The sequence below is a fragment of the Equus przewalskii genome, chromosome 2, assembly GCF_037783145.1.
Source record: "Equus przewalskii isolate Varuska chromosome 2, EquPr2, whole genome shotgun sequence".
Taxonomy (NCBI): domain Eukaryota; kingdom Metazoa; phylum Chordata; class Mammalia; order Perissodactyla; family Equidae; genus Equus; species Equus przewalskii.
This window is the reverse complement of record NC_091832.1, coordinates 78,343,780-78,362,158: the sequence shown is the minus strand read 5'-3', so window position 1 is coordinate 78,362,158 and position 18,379 is coordinate 78,343,780. Positions and strand designations below refer to the sequence as shown.

At 38.9% G+C, this 18,379-nt stretch overlaps 1 protein-coding gene and 1 long non-coding RNA gene across 16 annotated transcripts in view; one reads left to right on the top strand and one right to left on the bottom strand.

The window, feature by feature from the left end:
* Window positions 1-8,027, bottom strand: part of LOC103562609 (uncharacterized) — a 128,591-nt gene extending 120,564 nt beyond the window's left edge. For 3 of the 6 annotated variants that reach the window (XR_011537739.1, XR_011537741.1, XR_011537743.1), the window contains exons 1-2: window positions 7,215-7,628; window positions 1,385-1,489 (exon numbers count right to left, since the gene is read on the bottom strand). This is a non-coding gene — a long non-coding RNA (uncharacterized lncRNA). Of the gene's footprint in view, window positions 1-1,384; window positions 1,490-4,806; window positions 4,839-7,214 lie in introns of all 6 variants that reach the window. The other 3 variants (XR_011537738.1, XR_011537740.1, XR_011537742.1) reach the window with 2 other exon arrangements.
* Window positions 5,905-18,379, top strand: part of GUCY1A1 (guanylate cyclase 1 soluble subunit alpha 1) — a 63,777-nt gene continuing 51,302 nt past the window's right edge. For 3 of the 10 annotated variants that reach the window (XM_070611524.1, XM_070611529.1, XM_070611527.1), the window contains exons 1-2: window positions 6,269-6,411; window positions 6,559-6,632. The gene's annotated coding sequence lies outside the window, so the exon portion shown is untranslated. Of the gene's footprint in view, window positions 6,025-6,268; window positions 6,412-6,542; window positions 7,239-13,115; window positions 13,429-18,379 lie in introns of those variants that run through there. The other 7 variants (XM_070611525.1, XM_070611531.1, XM_070611528.1 and 4 more) reach the window with 7 other exon arrangements.

Here is an 18,379-nt window from a genome sequence, read left to right as displayed (position 1 = left end):
AATGTGTACCTGCCCAAGGACTTTCTCAATAAGACAACTTTTCTACATCGAAACATTCAGTGTTCCTGATCTTCCACCATCAGAATGATTTACAGACGCTTGTTAAAATGCAGATATCTGGGACCTGCCAGATCCCAAAGAATCTGGTTTAATAAATCTGAACCGGCCCTTTTTATTTTGCATAATTAACAAAGTCTTTAAAGAATGAACAGAGTGACTCATACCCCAGGGTTATGAGCCAGATGACCTGAGTTTGAATCCTGCTTTTACCACTTGGTAGCTGGTAAAATTTAGTGACTTGCGGAAAGTCACTTAATCTCCCTGTAACTCAATTTTCTCCCATGTTAAGCAGATGCAATACTAGTGCTTATCTCAGAGGATTATTGGTGGAAACAAACGACCTAACACATATAGTGCTTAGAACTGTGTCTGGCACATATTTAACATTCTATAATGTTAACTATTACGATTTTTTCTTGACAATTAAGATGTTAGAACCCCAGAAAAGAATTCGTTCATCCTCCTTTTAATAACTTTGATTGTTGTTGTTGATGTTGTTTTCAGCTCTTGTTTTAAAATCAACTTTATTAGGGTAAATTTACATGCAATCAAATGGACCTATTTCAAGTGTACAGTTCGATTAATTTTGATAAATGCGTATACTCTCATAACCACACCACAACCATGGTATGGAACCTTTCCATCACCCAAAAAGTTCCTCGTGCCCTTTGCTGGCAATTTCCCACTCTGTTTCCAGGCAACTACAGATCTGCCCTCTGTCATTACAGGCTAGTTTTGCCCTTACTAGAATTTCACATAAATTGAATCATACAGTATGTACTCTTTTGCGTCTGTTTTTTTTTTTCTCTCAGCATAATGTTTGAGATTCACCTGTGCCACTGCATGTATCAGTAGTTTCTTCTTTTCTATTGCTGACTAGTATTCCATTATATGAACAGACTGTAATTTGCTCATCTACTCATCTGTTGCTGGACATTTGAGTTGTTTCCAGTTTGGGGCTATTAAAAATAGCTCAGATAACTTCTTTGTTGGCAGCTGGCATTAGTTTTTCTATTTAAAAATTAGTAAAGTAGAAAAATCAGAAAATAGAATCTGTCTTTATATGACTAATTATTTTGGAAGGCCTAGAAATCTTGTGAAAGCAGAGTGAGAGCTAGGGACTAAGCTAGACAAGAAAATGCAATATTGAAAACTAAGTGTGTTTTTGAACTAAGTTAGAATAAACACTTAAACATAGCTATGGACTCTTTTTTTACAGACATACCTTTGTATGGCTGAATTGTTTGTTTTAAACTTGTCAACTTTTACTCATGTAAAAAATCTTTTACTGGATAGAGTAGACATAGTTACATTAAATAAATACCTTTGAAGAAGTTTCTCAAATCTTTATTTTGCAGTATCCATGACCTCCGTCATCTTTGGGACTTTTTACGTCATTGTTTCCAACCTATGCTTTCTTGTCAGTTTCCTGAAGTCAATGAAATTATAAGTTATTCCTATGAGGTAGCATTTTTAAAGCAGCATTAAATATATTGAGGTCCATAGGGTACCATTTTGGTCTCCTCTTGAAGCACAAACAATTTATGGAATGCTAGTGCTATGTAATGATATCAGAGCTAAAAGTCAATATAACTATTACTTTAGAACATAAAATAAGAATATGCAGATCCATTGTATCAATACATTTAGCAGATTTTTCAAATACGAGAATCAATAAAATCTCTCAGTATCGCCGAAGTACAAGGACATTGGGTTTACCTGTAAAAGAATAGCATGGCATCTTTTCCCATCTAGATAAGCTGAGGATTTCCTAAATCACCAAGTCCTGGTTCTTTTTCACTTAATAAGTCTTCCCTCAGTCTCTCTTTCCTCTCACATTTTACAACAAGCAGCAAGAAGAAACCAGGCCGTGCCTTCAATACTTGGCTTAGAAATCTTCTCCTTTATATATCCAGACTCGTCATTTCTGTACTGGCAGACTATGATTCAACTAAGTTCTGCCACTATATAATGAGGATATCCTTTCCTCCTGTTGCCAATAACTGTTCCTCAGTTGTGTCAGCACCCTCACAGGGAGCAGTTTCAACACCCATATTTCTACCAGCCATCCCTTCATGACATATTGAGTAATCTGTAAGACGATACAGGTTTTTCTCTACCATGTTTCAGAGATCACACTAACAGAGTTAACATCCACATTCTTTCTAACAGCACATTCAAAGCAACCTAGGCTTTCTAAAAATCAGGCTCCAAAGAATTCTTCCAGCCTTTGCCATTTCCCCATTCCAAACTTGCACATTTTTAGGTATTTGTTGCAGCAGCTCTCCACTTTCCAGGACCAAAATCTATATTAGTTTCCTATTGCTGCTATAACAAATAACCACACATCTAGTTACTTAATACAAATGTATGATCTTACATTTCTGGAGGTCAGAAGTCGGCAATGCGTCTCACTGGATTAAAATCACAGTGTTAGCAGGGCCGCTTCTGTTCTGGAGCTCTAAAGGAGAATCAGTTTTCTAGGCTTATCCAACTCCTAGAGGCTGAACACATGCCTTGGTAATAACCCCTTTCCATCTTCAAAGCCAGCAATTACTGATCAAGTCTTTCTCACATTGCATCACTCTGACTCTCTCCGACTCTGACTCTCTTGCTTCCCTCTTTCATTTATAAGGACCCTTGTGATTACAACGGACCAAGAAGAATAATCTGGGATAATCTCTCCATCTCAAGGTCAGTTGATTAGCAACCCCAATTCTATGTGCAACTTTAGTTCTCCCTTGCCATACGCCGTGTAACACAACATATTCACAGGTTTCCAGGATTAGGACAAGGACCTCTTTGGGCTGGGAGTGGAAGGGCATTATTCTGAGTGCCACTCAATTTACCACTAACAAATATCAATTGTTTTGAGAAAATATAGTAAGCAACACTTCTGTCACCACTGAAGTCTCTTAAAGTCCAAGCTGCTTCATGAATATCTGAACCACGATTAGAAATTTAGGGACTCCAACCTCACATGATCTGCTTTTCCTAATTAAAATTTCACATTCCAAAAAAGACATTTTGGAGGGCTAGCATGGTCCCAATAATTGACCAGGGTAAAATTTATCCAACTAGGTATGCTTAAAATAAATTGAAAACAAATAATCTTAAGACAAAAAGGAGGAAGAAAGAGTAACAAAGAGGAAAAAAGATAATGAAGTTTATCTTAGTTTTCTCATGCTTGACAAGTTATCCTGATTTGAATAAATAGTACAATCAGTGCTTTTTTTGTTTGCTAAAAGATAAAGTGAAGTTGTGCCCCTGAGATATTAAAAAAAAAAGTATACAACACTGTACAACGTTCCTCTCATTTTTTCCCTTCTGCTGCATTCCTTCTGCTGCTTTCTCTCAATTCCCTTTGGTTTATGAATTTGTGTTTTTAGCTTATGAACTGGACCAAGAAACCAGTAGAGATGAATCTATTAGTTCATTACTTTATTTGAGGTGATATGGCAATAATATTCCAGAAAAAAGAAAGGTGCTAGTTCTAAAAATCCCTGGTTTAAACAGATTCATACAACCCCTTTCTAGGTCTAGCCTATTTAATGAGTTGATTGTAGATGAGTGCTTCTCAAACTTTAAAATACATAGGAATGCATGAAGATTTTGTTAAATGAATATTCTGATTCAGCAGGTTTGGCGTGGGGTCTAAGCTTCTGCATTTCTGACAAGATCATCCTGCTGATGCTGCTGATACACAGACCACAGTGTGAGTAGCAAGGAATTAGAACACCTCTGGTTGCCACTGTCATTTGCAAGTGTAAAAAGAATACATATTTGAATGCTTTTCATCCACAGCCTTCCACTCTGAACACACCCGACCTCCTTCGAAAGCTTTTGTATTGTTTTCAATTGTGGGGACAGGAAAAACAAAGCATCTTGAGAAGAAAATCTTGAGCTTTTCTGCCAGATCCTTTCTGCTGGAGCTTTTCTGACAAGGCTACCGAGGATTGCTTTAAACTGAATACTTGTCCTTGTTAACATTTTTATTAAGTTGTCATGACAACTTTCTGTTTCTCAATAAAGTGGAGGCAAGTAGGTTTTAACTTACACACCATCTACAAGACAGAAGAACGGACCTGGAAGATGATGAAATATTCAGAAATTCATTTATCCACTCAACAGTCACTTTACTGACTCCCTACTATGAAATATGTTCTTTGCTAGGCACTTAGGCTGGAAAGATTACTTCCCTAACACCAAGGAACTCAGTATTTTTCAGCGCATAGCAAACATCTAGATTAGAGCATGTCTCTCACAATCACTGTTTGGTGGTTCAAGCACCCTAGATTGGTTGCTTTCCCCATATACTCCAATGCCTGATATTAACAAAGGATGGGAGAAGGCAAATGCAAGACACTTTCCAGCTAAGAGTTTACCCTTGGTAAAACCAAATAGCCCCTGGTGGAAATTACTGAGGTTAACTGCAGTTCTTATCAAGGAGTTCCGTGTGCTATAGAATTCGAGGTTGGTAAAGACAGAAATGAATAGGTTAAGCAAGTCATGTTCCAGGATGAAAGGAATATTGACAAGAGTCAAGCCAGTAGAGGACAACAAAAACAAAAAAACAGGCTTTACACAAGCCTACAATGCATGACAACTAGAGGACAGGCAAATAAGGCCATTTGGACCCAACTGATCTTTCTATCTTAGCTTTGTATACTTTTTTTCATGTACTTTGCATTTCTACCAAATGACATCCCTGTCTGTTTCTTGAATATCGGTGTCATGCCGTCTCACCTCCATGCCTTTGGTCACAAGTTTTCCTCTGCCTGAAAAAAAACAAAACAAAAACAAAAACTTCCTCAATTTCTATCTTTTCCCAAAGAAGAGCAATTTTTTAAGGCCTAACTCTAAGGCTGCTTCATTATGAAGTATTTCGCCTATCAGAAGATCTCTCTTCTTCCTCTGTGCTTTCATACCATTAAATCTATTTTTTTGAAAAATGGTAAGAGACCCTCTTTCAATTATGTGTTAATATTTCTTTCTGTTTTTCCTTCTAGCTCTTAAATTCTCAGTACTCTGAGGGCAAAAGCCCTACTTAGCAAAGAGACTATCAGGAGTTGGGAGTAGAGAAAGATGTTTCAGAGATGGCAGAACTAAAAAATGAAAATGTATAGCTCTGAACTTTTGCCTGATACTAAAGTAAAGTTTAGTTAAATACCTTTTTTCTCCCTTATTTAAATGTCTTTTTTTCTGTTTATTCTGACTAACGTTTGGCAAGAGGAGAACACAGTAGGCAAGGCTGGGAGGAAAATTTTCAAATGTGGTGAGCCTAAAATGGGACCAGACTTGGTGGGTTTAGGGAGAAATACAAGAATTGGAGATAACCATGAACAAGTTCTCTCAGAGTTGCTGGATATGAAGAAGGATCACATAATCACGATTAATTGTGAATTCACAGTGAAATAGCATAATGAGATTTTAGTTTTAAGTCAGAAAGGTGACTCACAAACATTCATAACAGAACTTTTTTTTCTGTGCTGGAATACACACACACACACACACACCCTCCCCCCCCCCCCCCCCCCCCCAACGAGTAGAACTCAATATACTGAACCAAGCAGAATCAGGGCCTTACTGGAAAGAGCTAAATGTTCTACAACCATAGAATTATATTTGCAAAGGAGACGATTAGCTTTAAACCTGAAAACCAGGATAAGAAAACCATTCGTGCCAGCGTCAACTTCCCAGCAGGAATGCTGGTGTTTTTTTAACTACCATTTTTTGCGGACCAATGCATTCTAGAGAAGATTTTTTTTAAGTGGGCCAAATTTTCCTTGAGTTCCCTCCCTCTCTTTTCTTTCTCCTCTTTTGTTCCCTTCCCCTCGTCGCTCCTTCCACACTGTAACTGCTGGGATGGCGATTGGGCAGACAGAGGGGCCAGGACTCAGTTCCCCTGCTCCAGTCTGGGCATAGTGGGTGGGACTCAGCACGAAGCTGGTTTTCCACAAGCAGGTTTCTATGCAGTTTTCCTACACTTTCGCTGCTCTAGACTTGAGGCAAAAAGCAGAGAGAGGCAGGGGGAGCAGCCCCAGGCGCCCCACTCCTGCGGGGGCGGGAGCCCCGAGAGCAGCCCAGGGACCCGGGCCCTGAGTGACTTCACCATGATGCGTTTTAGCCGCTACTTTCTTTTTCAGTCTTTCGGTGCAGGGAAGAGGAGGGTTCTGGAAAGAAGTCCAATGCAGTAGGAAGAGAAACTGCAAGGGATCCTTTGAGGGTCATCAGAGAGAGAGAGAGAGAGACAGAGACACAGAGCGACCACAGCGAGAAGGGATTGCTTCGAAGCAGGGCGGGGAAGCGGGTTTGCGAGGCGCGGCGCGTCCCGCCCAGCCTGTTGAGCAGGTAGACAGGAGGGAGCCCAAGTGGGAGCGTCGCGGCCGCGTGCGCGCTGGGTACACTCGCGCAGGGACCGGCAGGTGCCACTGCAGGGTCCCCTCTCCCGCCCACGGCCTCCCGCCGTTGACGCCCACTCTCTTTCTGCGTTCTCAGTGCGGATTCGCGAGGCGCGCCTTGGAGCTGCTGGAGATCCGGAAACGCTGCCCCAGGCTCTGGGAAACCACCGAGTAAGTGGTCGCTGAGTGCCCACGCGGGGTTCCCCAGAGGTACGGTCCCTCTCCTCGGGCCCCCGGCCCGGACTATCCTTCTTCCTCCCTGGGAAGTCGTCCTCGTGATCCCAGCTGCCCAGCCCCGGGGGCCCGGAGCCCGGTTCCCACGCTGGGGAGGAGCGAGGGAGCAAAAGAGACAGCGCCCGGGGGCCCGGCTCGGGGCTCGGGGGACCTCCGGCGCCCGAGGGGGGAGAACTGACACGGGGTGGGCGCCGGGCCGCGCAGTGTCGTCTACAGCGCTCGCAGGGCCCGGGCGTGAGAACGCGGGGGGCGCGCCCCGGCCGCAGCTCTCCCACGACCCTGGCTCCCGGCGGCGGGCTCGGCCAGCCCGGCGCAGCGCTGCGGCCTCCGGCGCACGGGAGGGCGAGCTGGAGTCGCCAAGGGACGCCCCGAGCTCACAGCCGGCGGGGCTGGAGGCCGCGCCCGGGCTTTACCGCCACTTCAGCTCGCTGGCTGCTGCGTCGGTGAGTGATTCCCCCTCCTCGAGAGCAAACAGCCAGGATCGCTGGGTTGCTTAGAGAAAGCAGCCGGCAAACTTACCTTGGAGCTGCCCGGGGGCTCAGAGTAAGTGTCTGTGTGTGTGCGTGCGTGCGTGCACGCGCGCGTGTTAATTACTGCTTGGAGGTCCGATTTCTGTTTTCATTATGACTGCCGCTCTTTGGGGAACAGGGAGCCTGGGGTTATAATCGTCTTTACGCGTCAGATCTGTGCCTGCACTCCGTGGGCTGAGGAGCCTCCTTGTGACATTTGTGTGAGGGGTACCGTTGCAATGTGTTCGTGTGATTTCAGGTTCCAGATTTCATGCATCTTTCTTTTGCTCACTTGTTTTCACATAGTAGTTCCTTCATTTTGCACTTGACAGTTTACCTCTTCTGAAGTAAACCAGAAGGTTGTACATCTCACTTACTGGTTACTCGTCGAAGGCATCTTGATTTCCAACATCTGGGAGTGCTCTCTGAGTTTTAAATATAACAGGTCATATATAGAGTGTATTTGTAATTCGAGCTTCATTTATGGCATGTTTACTAGTGACTTTTCGAGCTTCGTCCTCTGATGGTGACTTCATTCAATGTTTACCTACTTACTAGAACTGGTTTTGGTAGGAACATCATTGACTTCAGTTACATGTAGATAAACGTTGAAGCACTTAATGATTGTTGTAGATCTTTGTATCTTGGTTCATAATGTAGAACTGATCTGTTGCTTTTCTTAAAATGGCATATTTTTCTCTTCAGCAGTGGTCATTTCAGGTACTATGTTGTGAAGAGTGGTAAAAATCATTAACAACATCATAACAACGATATGAATGTCTAAAATCCTGAAGCAAACCTTCATTTGTTAAGAAGCCATATAAACTTAATACTCTTTCAGTGGAGGTCATCTGGGAAGTCTATGCTCTGTTCATTTACTAAGCAACTCGGTCTGTGGTTTTGCTTCGGGAGGTCTTGAAGTCCCTGAAATTGTATTTAAACTTTGAGTTGCTGCATTTTTAGGGAAATAGTCCAGAGTCCTGAGATATCCAGAGAGATCTGTGACTCAATAGAAAAATAAGAACCACACAGTTAAAATATGTAAGCTACACTTTTTCTTGCCAAAACAATAGACTCTCTACATAGAGCCTGCAGACATAGAGTAATGGTAGGAAAAATTCTGGAATAGCTAAATACTGTTACAATAATTAAACATTCCATATAACGTAGACCCACTTGTGTGTTTTTAAATGGATCAGTTAGGAAACTGAGGTAGGTGAAGTTTTAGTAGAAATTTGTAATGAATAGATGGGTGTCTTCTGTTTCTTCTTGTACTGTAAGATTTCTTTCCAGTTAGACAGAGAAAGTAAAAATTGTGTTTTTCTTTCTTTGAAACCCAACAAAAATATAAAGTACTTATGCTTGGTGTGGTGTTTCATAGTGTTTACAAATAAATAGACCTGTAAAGGCACTGTTTCTGGATGTCCAGGTATAAAATAACGTTTAAGAGAGTTTTATGTCATTTAGAGAATGCAGAAAGGAATGTAAAGTTATTTTATTTATATCTGGCAACACCAAAGGAAAATGAAATGTGGAAAAAGAAGTGAAGGAAAACTTCACAATGCTTTGTACTTATATCTCTTATAACTTTGGTTTATTAAATAATCTTGTTTTAAGGCATTAATTTGAAAAACTTTTAATTAATATCATATTGTACTAAAAGCTAAAGAAGTAATTGATAACTATAATTAAATCATTTCTATTATGAATATGTTGATGAAATATTTTTGTGACTAAATATCAGTAGTTTTGTCATCACTTTTTTTGATAAATAAAGATATTGCATAACCTTGAATTTTGTCAGGAGCCATACATGGGAAATTAAATTTTGTATTTATATTTGTAGGTTGCATTTTCTAACAATATGAGTGTAAGGGGGGAGAATATTGATTTTTTTACAAGTTAGTTTAAAACAACAGACGTACCCCCAAAATTTCTAATTAACCTTTTTTCCGGAAATAAATAAAAATCAAATTAGCATTAAGAATGAATCTCTCCAGGTAAAGAGAAATGGAAAGATAAACGAATATTTGGATAAACCAAATCAAAATGTATGTTCCTGATGGGAAAACATTTTGGAGTAAAATAGCTATTCAGAATGTTTTCTGTATGTCAGATTTGCCAGAAAGTTGCTTAGCTTTTCTTTTATTTGCTAGAATATACAACTTTTATAGCACAGATTTTTATACTGCTTAATTATAAATATTTACCCTAGCAACTTTTCTTGAACATTACTATTTATTACTTTTCTGCATATTTGTAGTAACAGATATTTTTCTGTCTAAAATATTCATAATTTCAATGGTTTTTAGTCTCTAAGCCGTCTAAATTTCTTCAGTAAGTGTTTATTAGGTGGCTGTGCAATAGTTTTGTTTTAAGTATCTCCATCTCGACTTGCTACAAAAAGAGCTTTAGGCAGTTTTTAGGTCTTTAGATGAACAAATTTCGTTGCCCATAGACTAGTTGTCTTATTTGGGGGTGGAGTCACTTTTTGGCTATCCTAAATCCTATTTGCTTCCTTTATTTCTCTCGAAGAGTTTAGAAGTGTCTGACCCATTCTGTATTTTTTTCTCTCCCCTGGGTTTGGGTTCAGGCCAACAGGCTTCCTGTTCCTATAGCCTTGAGGCTCATAGAGTATGAACAGAATTATTTGTGAGGAGTGAAGATTTTAGGCCAGCTCCCCTCTCAGCCTACAGTAGGAGAGAAAGGCTGCCTCATAAACCTTGAGAAGCTCAGGGGTGTGATCTCTCCTTTCCACAAAAATGCGATTCTCACTGCTTGTAGTTACTAGCTTCAATTCCCTGGAATGCTTTCTGGCCATTAGTAATCTTTTTATTAAAATGAACCCTCCCTTTCAGAAAATCAAAGGCACCTCTAATTAATTAACTCCCATACCACCACCTCCTCCTCCCCATAGCAGGAATTAGCAGGAAGCCAACTGAAGACAATGGCTTTGAGAGTGAACACCCTGGGGAAAAGGAGTCAGGCAGACCAAGGAAAACTTCTTAATCTTGATGTTTTTTTCCAGGTCTGACCTATTCATGTATCCTCTTTCGCTATGCCACATTACGTTGAGAGTACCTGTTTAGTTGTCCCTATCTCCCACCAAACTGAAATCTCCCTGAGGATATTCATCATTGGCTCCACAGTGCCTGGCACATAGTGTCTAATCAGCTTAATTTTGTTGCCTTTGTAATTGTTGAATTAATTTTTTTGTGCTTTGATGCTATAGGTTGTTCTATTCTAGAATACAATTTGAAGATGATATTTGTTTTGCAATGACCCTACATGGTCTTGGTCATACAGAGACACTTCTGTGCTCTTCTGTCATATGGCTTGCAGCCTGTTCAGAACTGCTTCTAAACTATTATGTCTTTCACCATTGCCCAATTACCCTCTGTCTTTATGAGTTTATATCTTTCACTAGTGTTACCCTCTCTCCATTACCGGTGCTTATTGACCACCTGAATATTCCACTTTCCTCTGGAATCTAAAATAATGACGGTTTTCCTTTCTACACTTTAATCAGCTGTTATTGTTTAAGACTTCATTCAAATCTCCATGTTCGGCTTTCACAGGACCTTAGCCTGCTCCACTTCCCTTTGGAAATGCACAGGTAGTCTCCAACCTGGGCCTTCTCATCACTCAGAATTGCCCCAGTTGAAAAAGCTGAGAATCTCATATTCTGTTTCTGACCACAACCTCCTATCCTTCAATAATTCCACTCACTCACTACCACTCAACACCTTCCTCTCCCATGATTGTCCCTTGGATACCCCCAATTTTCTCATGCTCTCCTCTCTTTGCTTACCACTAATCTTGGACAGCAATGTCCAAGCAACTCGGCTCCAGTCCTCAAATCTCTTGCTACTGCACTTACCAGAACCTGCCTTCCCAATCTCTGCTTCATTTTCTTTAATGTCTGCTCTGCCTTCTTTGCTGTGGAATTTAGCTGGACAAAGTGATAAAACTGTATCTTTTGGCCAACTACAAATTGATTCTCTGTAACTTCAGATTAAGGAGTAGTTAACAGTGCTAGGAAGTTTCTTTATTCTTTCTTGGTTAATGCCATATCACATTCTCCATAGTACATGTTCTAGATTTTTCCAGGTTTTCCAGTCCACCCAAATTATACTCACTCTTTTCATTCTTAGCAGATGACCTTATTTCCTAATTCACAGAGAATGCTAAGATCGATTTAGGCAAACTATAAAGATTCATATTGAACAGAGGAGGCATTTTTTCATTTGACCTGTTCTGAGCATAAGAACTCTTTTCTTATATTGAACTATACTAATGGCTCTATAATATTCATATCTTGATTTTTACCTCTTACAGTACTTATACAAAATGCTTCTGTATATGACAAGTCTTCTAGTCTCTATGATAATATTCAGTTTCTTCATTTCATCCTGACTTGGTGTGGTTTGAGAGTCTCATTATCATCAGGGAATTTCTCCTTCGGATGCACCCCTGGTTTTCTTAAATGTGACTCCCCGAGCTGAACATAGAGGAGTGGACTAATATCATTGGGTATACTGGGTTATCTCATCTAGATACTGTATAGTAAATCATCCTAAAATGTAATCCGCTCTTCTCTCACTTTTGTTTTCCTTTTTTTACATCTGTACTACACTGTTTAATTATGCATCTTTTTTGCTTACTTTTCTGCAAACATACTTCTCCCTAATTGTAAATTTGGCCACTCAGTTGGGATTCTTGAAAATACTTACTGCAATTAAATGTAATCTTTACTTTAGTATAGTTAGCCTGTTGTTCCAAAAGGTCAAGATATTTTTGGATTCTGATTCCTTGATACAGATTAGCCATTCTTCCCAAGTTAGAGGCATTAACAGATTTGATCGGGATACAGTTAACATCTTCATCCAAGTAACAGTGTAAAATGCTAAACTGGTAGGACGTTCGGCATGATCCTAGACACTTTCCTTTTGCTTTATGTGAGTCCATGAATTAGTCCTCTTGATAAGGCTGTTCAGCCAGTTAGGTAGTTAAGCAGCTCTCTTTCCTCAGAGTTCACATTCCTTTGTGTAGCCCAGGAGTATACTGTGACAGACTTGGTCAGATTCCTTGCTGAAATGCATTTCCACTTTCTGCAAAATAGATATCAAGTAACTCTATTAAAAACAAAAGGAAATAACACCAGGTTAGTTTACAGTGACATGTTCCTTGTGACCTCTCACCAGCTTATAGGTCACAACACTTCACATTTTGAGTGCTCACATACCATAGTTTCAAGAATGTCTTGGGAATCATGCCTGGCGTTAATGTCACGCTTTGTAGGCTACAGCTAGTGAAATCCACCTTCTGTATTTTAAAAATTGAGACAATGGTTAGATTCCTTGTTCTCTATCAACTTTTCTCTTCATCATATTTTTAAAGATGATTTTAAGTATCACCTTATCTCATCCACAAATGCTTTCAGTACTTTGTAATGTAATTTCTCCAAATGAATGGATTTAAATTCATTTAGAATATTTAATATAATACTATCTCTTGAGCCTTAAATTTGTTATTTTGATTTTTGTCTTACTTTTGTCAGTATGGATATTATTTTCTTGAGAAATGGTAATGAAACCAAGCAAGAATGGAGTACTTCTGCCTGTCTCGTCTTGTGCTATTGTTTGAATTTCTTCATCCCTCAGCGGTCAGTATAGTCTTCTTATATCTAATAAAAATGCCATTACCACCACTTTATCTGGTAATAATAATAAGAATTAAAAGAAGATTTTTGAATTTGTAATTCTTGAAAGCTTCAGCTTGTTTTTTATTTTATGACACTCCTCTCAGAGGTTCAGTCACTTTTTTGTGCCTCTCTCAATAAAGTTTATTACGGATTATGTTTGTCATAAGATCCAAGGAAGATCCAAGCGAAGTTTATGACACAGTCCCTGACTGGAGGGAATTTAAAGTCTGCGTGTGGAGATAACAGAACCCAGAAATAGTCTCAGAATTATACATGTCAACACTTAACCGTGAGCCTAATAGTGTGGTGCAGTTTTTATGAGTTCTAAAGGACTTATAAGAAGGGAGAGAGTTCTGCAGGATGGAAGTATTGAAGAAGGCTTTCTAGAGAAGATCTGGCACTTAGTTGAGATTTTGAAACAGGACCAGGATGTTGGACTTCGCAGGACCTGTGGGATTTAAATGTAGAGAACAGTGAGAAGAGTGTTCTAGGCAGAAGACAGGAACACTGCAGGAAGCAGGTGAGAGTGTGTGTGTTTGTAACCGAGGTATGGAGGGAGAAAGGATGACACCAAGTCTTCTCAGCCCACAGCTTTGAATTATTCCTTTGTGGGGGATATGATTCCCCCTCCCTCCTTTTCTAGATTGCCTTTCCCCTTGCTCCATCTTTGAGAGATCCATACCTACTCATCCTTTAAATCTCAGGGGAGGCTCTACTTCTTAGAAGCTTTCCCTGATCTTTCAAGTCTGAATTGAGTGCCTTGTTATGTTTTCCTGCAACTCCCTGTAATTCCCCTGATGTGATCGTTCTGTGCCACAGTTGCTTGCTGAATTGTGTTTTCCCCATTAGCCTGATACTCTCTGGGAGGAGGTACCATTTCTGTTTGGTTCCCATTGTATTCACAGACACCTAATAGAAGTGCTCCGTGGATCATAAGCACTCAGTAAAAATGTGTGATATGATACGGGTCTGCTTGGAGCAAGGAGGCTATGTTGGGGAATATTTATAAAAAGATTTAAGGTAGAGTGGGTTTAGATTACAGCAAGACCAGGATGTCAGGCTGAGTCTTTGCTTTATTAGGTAAGATGGAAACTTTTTTGTTTTTTTGAGTTTGGGGAACGGATAAATGGCATATGTATTACTTTTAATTAGACCTTCGTAAATCAATTCGAGCTATTCAAAGTTTGATATGCATTTCTAGTCAACTAGGAAATGACTTGGCTTCTTACCTTGCATCAGTTGTTTCCATCTGTAAGGTTGAGAAACCCTATAACTTTAATATTGTGTGTTTTTATTAGAGAAGTTTTGTACTTCACTAGTTTAATTTTATGTGTATGCACTGAAATTGTTAGCTGCTTATTGTTCTCAATTTGCAATCACTTTGCAGCTTCAAATATGCTGTAAGTAGTTAAATGATATATAGTTTATATTACGTGTTAAGTTAATAAAACATAGGATCAGGAATTTCAGTGTTCTGTTGGTGTAACAGAAACTTTCAAGTTGTATATTTGTGAGCATAAAGTTTAATCAAGATAGCACCATGGGTGAAGTATTTAGAAGGTTAAAAATGTAACATGGGAAAGATTTAGATAAACCCAATAACATTATCAATACTTGATAATGTCAGGATTTAAAAGGAAATATTCTTACACTGGAGAAGCACTATAAATTTATAAATGTGATTAGCAAAAAGCAGTCCTCCCAGTGAAAACTGTTTGGGTAAAATTTCATTTCTTTTAATGTTTCAAAATATTTGCAACCACTAATTGTAAGTAACATTGCTCTTTGTCCACCTCTATGGCAAATAATTTAATGTGCCACAACATCTATTTCTGGTTCTTTTCTGTGGTGATTACTCAGAGTAATATTCGTAAGCTCTTGCTGGGTTGTCTTATGCCAAAAAATTCAGCAGTGGTATGTAGGAAAGCTGTGGTATTTCTTGATAGAGTTTGTACTTTGCTTGGTTAGCAAATTATCTTGGTTAGCAAACTGAAGTTATAGCCTTTCCCTTCTCCTTTTTGTCCCCCTTTCTTGGGAGCTATAAGAGTTTATCCTGGCTTAGACTGAGTTACCACCTAGAGCTCACCTGCTGGCTTGGCCAAGAGCAAGGTCATAAATGAGGGCCATCAAAGGCCACGCTCAGCAAAAGGTTCTCTCCCGTTGGTCATGTCCCGTGGCCTAAAACTCCTTTGGATTGTACCTCTTGGAGGCCATGGGATAACTGTTTTACCCAGGGGAGCAGCACAACCTTGTTCGCCCAACAGCAAAAGTCACTTTTATTATGTTACCTTCTGCCTTCAGTCAAGAGCATGGTACTTGGACACAGCCTTTTAAAGTTAAGAGAAAAGGGTAACTAAAAGACCCAGCGTATGGGGCTCAGATAAGAAAGGAAGCTACAAATAGGGTACATTGGGCAACAATATGGTGCTCAAACAGGAAGGGGAAGGTCAAAAGAAATTAGAGAAGGTCCTGAAAAGAGCTATTTTTTCACACTTTTGTTTCTTATTACTCGTTTTCTTCATTGCTAATGAAGAACTGTCCTAGCTGGGGGTAGTTAGAACATTTTCCCTCACCGGCACATTGGATCCTTGGTTATCTATCTAAATCAAACCAGAGTGAAGTCGGTTTAGTTATTTTTATCTCAGTATTGGATCTCTTTCAGTGCATAGTGGAAATTGGTAGCTGCGTGTTGTCACAGTCTATTTTATACACAGTTAAATGGTTATGATTCTTTACATTAGATTTCCTTGATAAGCAATCATTGGTCAGTTTATCAAGAATTTTTGCTGCATGCCACGTGTTAAAGACCGTTTTAAGTGTTGTGGGAATCGTGCGGTGTGTATAACCTCAAGTGGGTAATCTGAAAGCCATACTTGACTGCCTTCCTCTGCTGCTCAGTGTCTTGATCATTCTCTCACTTAAATACCATGTTGCAGGCATACTGTCGTCACTGTAATTTGTCACTGTGCTCTTTTTTGTTTCTCTATTTTTGTCTTTTGCACATACCTTTCTACACCTTGGAAAAGGAGCCTTGTCTTGTATCTATGCCTTGCTATTTGATACTTATTCTGCAAGACTCAGCTTGTCATTTTTTCGAGGAAGCATTTACCATGTTAAAGTTAGATGCAGATTTTCTGTGTCCCCATCACAACATGTCGTGATAGATCATACTGAACTGAATTTGTGCATTTTTATTCTGTCTACCCCTCAACCCCTACTTGAGACACTGCGTAACCATCTTGAGCTGGCTTGGTTTTATTTGTTTGTTTGTGTTTTTAATTCCTGAAACCTCATCCCTTAGAATGTAGTAATAGATAATAAATATTTCTAGCATATATGAATGAATGAGTGATTGGATGGATGGATGAATTCAGGAATTCAGGTAGACAGAAAGAGTAAAGATTCTAAGGAACAAGCAGAGTAATTATGAAGAAAGGCCCCGGAGAAAGCATGTTCTGATGGAGTCCAGAGCAGAATATAAACTTTAAAGAGGAAAGACATTGTCTTGTCCAATGTTGGAGAGAAGGATGCATTGGCAGCTATAGCATTGGTGTGACGTCTAAGGTATAGCCTGTGGAAGAGCTAAATGGTGTTATCCAAATGATTAATATATTAAAACTCAAAGTGTGTAATTTGGAAGCAGTATTTATGCATTTTTTAAAAAGAACTCATGATCATTATATAATTGGTTGAAATAAAGGTAATGCTTTTAACAAATGGCAAATTCAGGTTGTTTAGGTTGAAGTATATTAAAAAAAGTCTTAAACTGATACATAGTTGAAAAAGGTGGAGTGGCATAATAATGTTTTCGTAATTGTAGATATTTTTGTTATAAAAATTTCAAAATTTGAGACGTGATCATTTCTTAAAGGTTACTCGCAATGTGGAATCTGAAACCATTAAAATCCTTTGTTCCCTGAATGAATCCTTTATTCATTCATGATTTTGTAACTTCGTGGTGATTGGAAAACGCTGGTTGACTGAGCTTTGCAGGTCTTCCACATGTTGACACACTTTACACTTTACTATACAGTATCAAAAATTAACATTCATTAATATCACCCTTGCTCTCATCAGGAATGTTTTAAGCATTTAAAAGCTGTCAGGCTCACCATGGTAGATGTAGATAGAGCATATGTTGGTTGATAAAGTCTCCGAGTCTCCTCTTGTTAAGCCAAGAAACCATCTTTAAATATAAGAAAAAATATAAATACATTTTCCTTTAAGTTAAAATAAATATGATTAAATTCTAAAACAACAGTTTAAGTGAAAGTTTAAAGTCCAGAACAGTTAAAATAATTTAATATTTCTGTAAAACAACAAAGTGTAGGTACTTCTTCTGTTTACATGTATGTGCAAGAAAAACTTGGGAATTTCAAAATAATGATTTATTGGGCAATAATGAGGTTACCGAGATTATATAGCAAGTGTAACCAATGCTAGCTAGGAAGAACACAGTAGAAATTCCGAGAGCAAACTGAGTTAATCCTTGAAAATACATACATATATACCGTAAAGTTAGTACCTTAGAAAATTCCATGCAGGCACTCATTCCATTAGCTGTTAGAATGATGACATTGCTAGATGTCGTATAGTCTCTGCAAAGCTGCATTGTATACTTCTGGGAGAATGAAAGTGGAAAGAGCACATAATATCTGAGTACTGTTCTGACAATAGTTCTGACCTTGCACATCCTGTGAAAGGGGCTCCGGGATTCCCCAAGAGTTTACAGACCACACTTTGAGAACTACTGCTTTGGGTCAACCCTGCCTTGAGCTAAGTAACGTAAAGGTGCTAGAATAAATTTATATCTAATAGCAAGTAATAATAGTCAACATTTATTAAGCACATACTATATTCCAAGCATTGTTCAAACAGCATTACTTTTATTGAACCCCTTGAGAGATGTTCTACTCATCACTTATTCTACAGATGAAGAAAGAGAGTCACAGAGTAGAAAAGCAATTTGCCTAATTGTCATAACATTGAATTAGCGGTGGGACCAGTGTTTGTATCCAGGCGGGGTCCAGCCTCTTAAATACTCTGCTTTAGCATCTTTTCTGCTTATATACAAGTTTTTCTGGTGGTTTGTAATGATTTTGTGTATGATCAATAGCATTTGTTTATACAGTAGTCGAATTAGACTCTGTAACATAATGAGGTTTAGAGTTGGGTTTCAAGGACCTGTGAAGTTTGAAATAAAACAAGAAGAAAATTAATATGTTTGAAAGAATTTTATAGAAATTCAGTCAAATTAAAATAAAGTCTCTTTAAATTTTCCACCAATCTAAAATTATAATTGTAATGTTTAGGAAAAGTTTTTTTCATATTAACTCTTAAAGAATATTTTTTGGATTCATAATTTAAGGTAGACAGGTGGGGTTTTTTTGTTTTTTGTTTTCTTCCTTCAGCCTGTAAACTTTTGCTTCATTGTTTGCTAGTTTCTATTGTTTACGTGAGAAGGAAAAAAT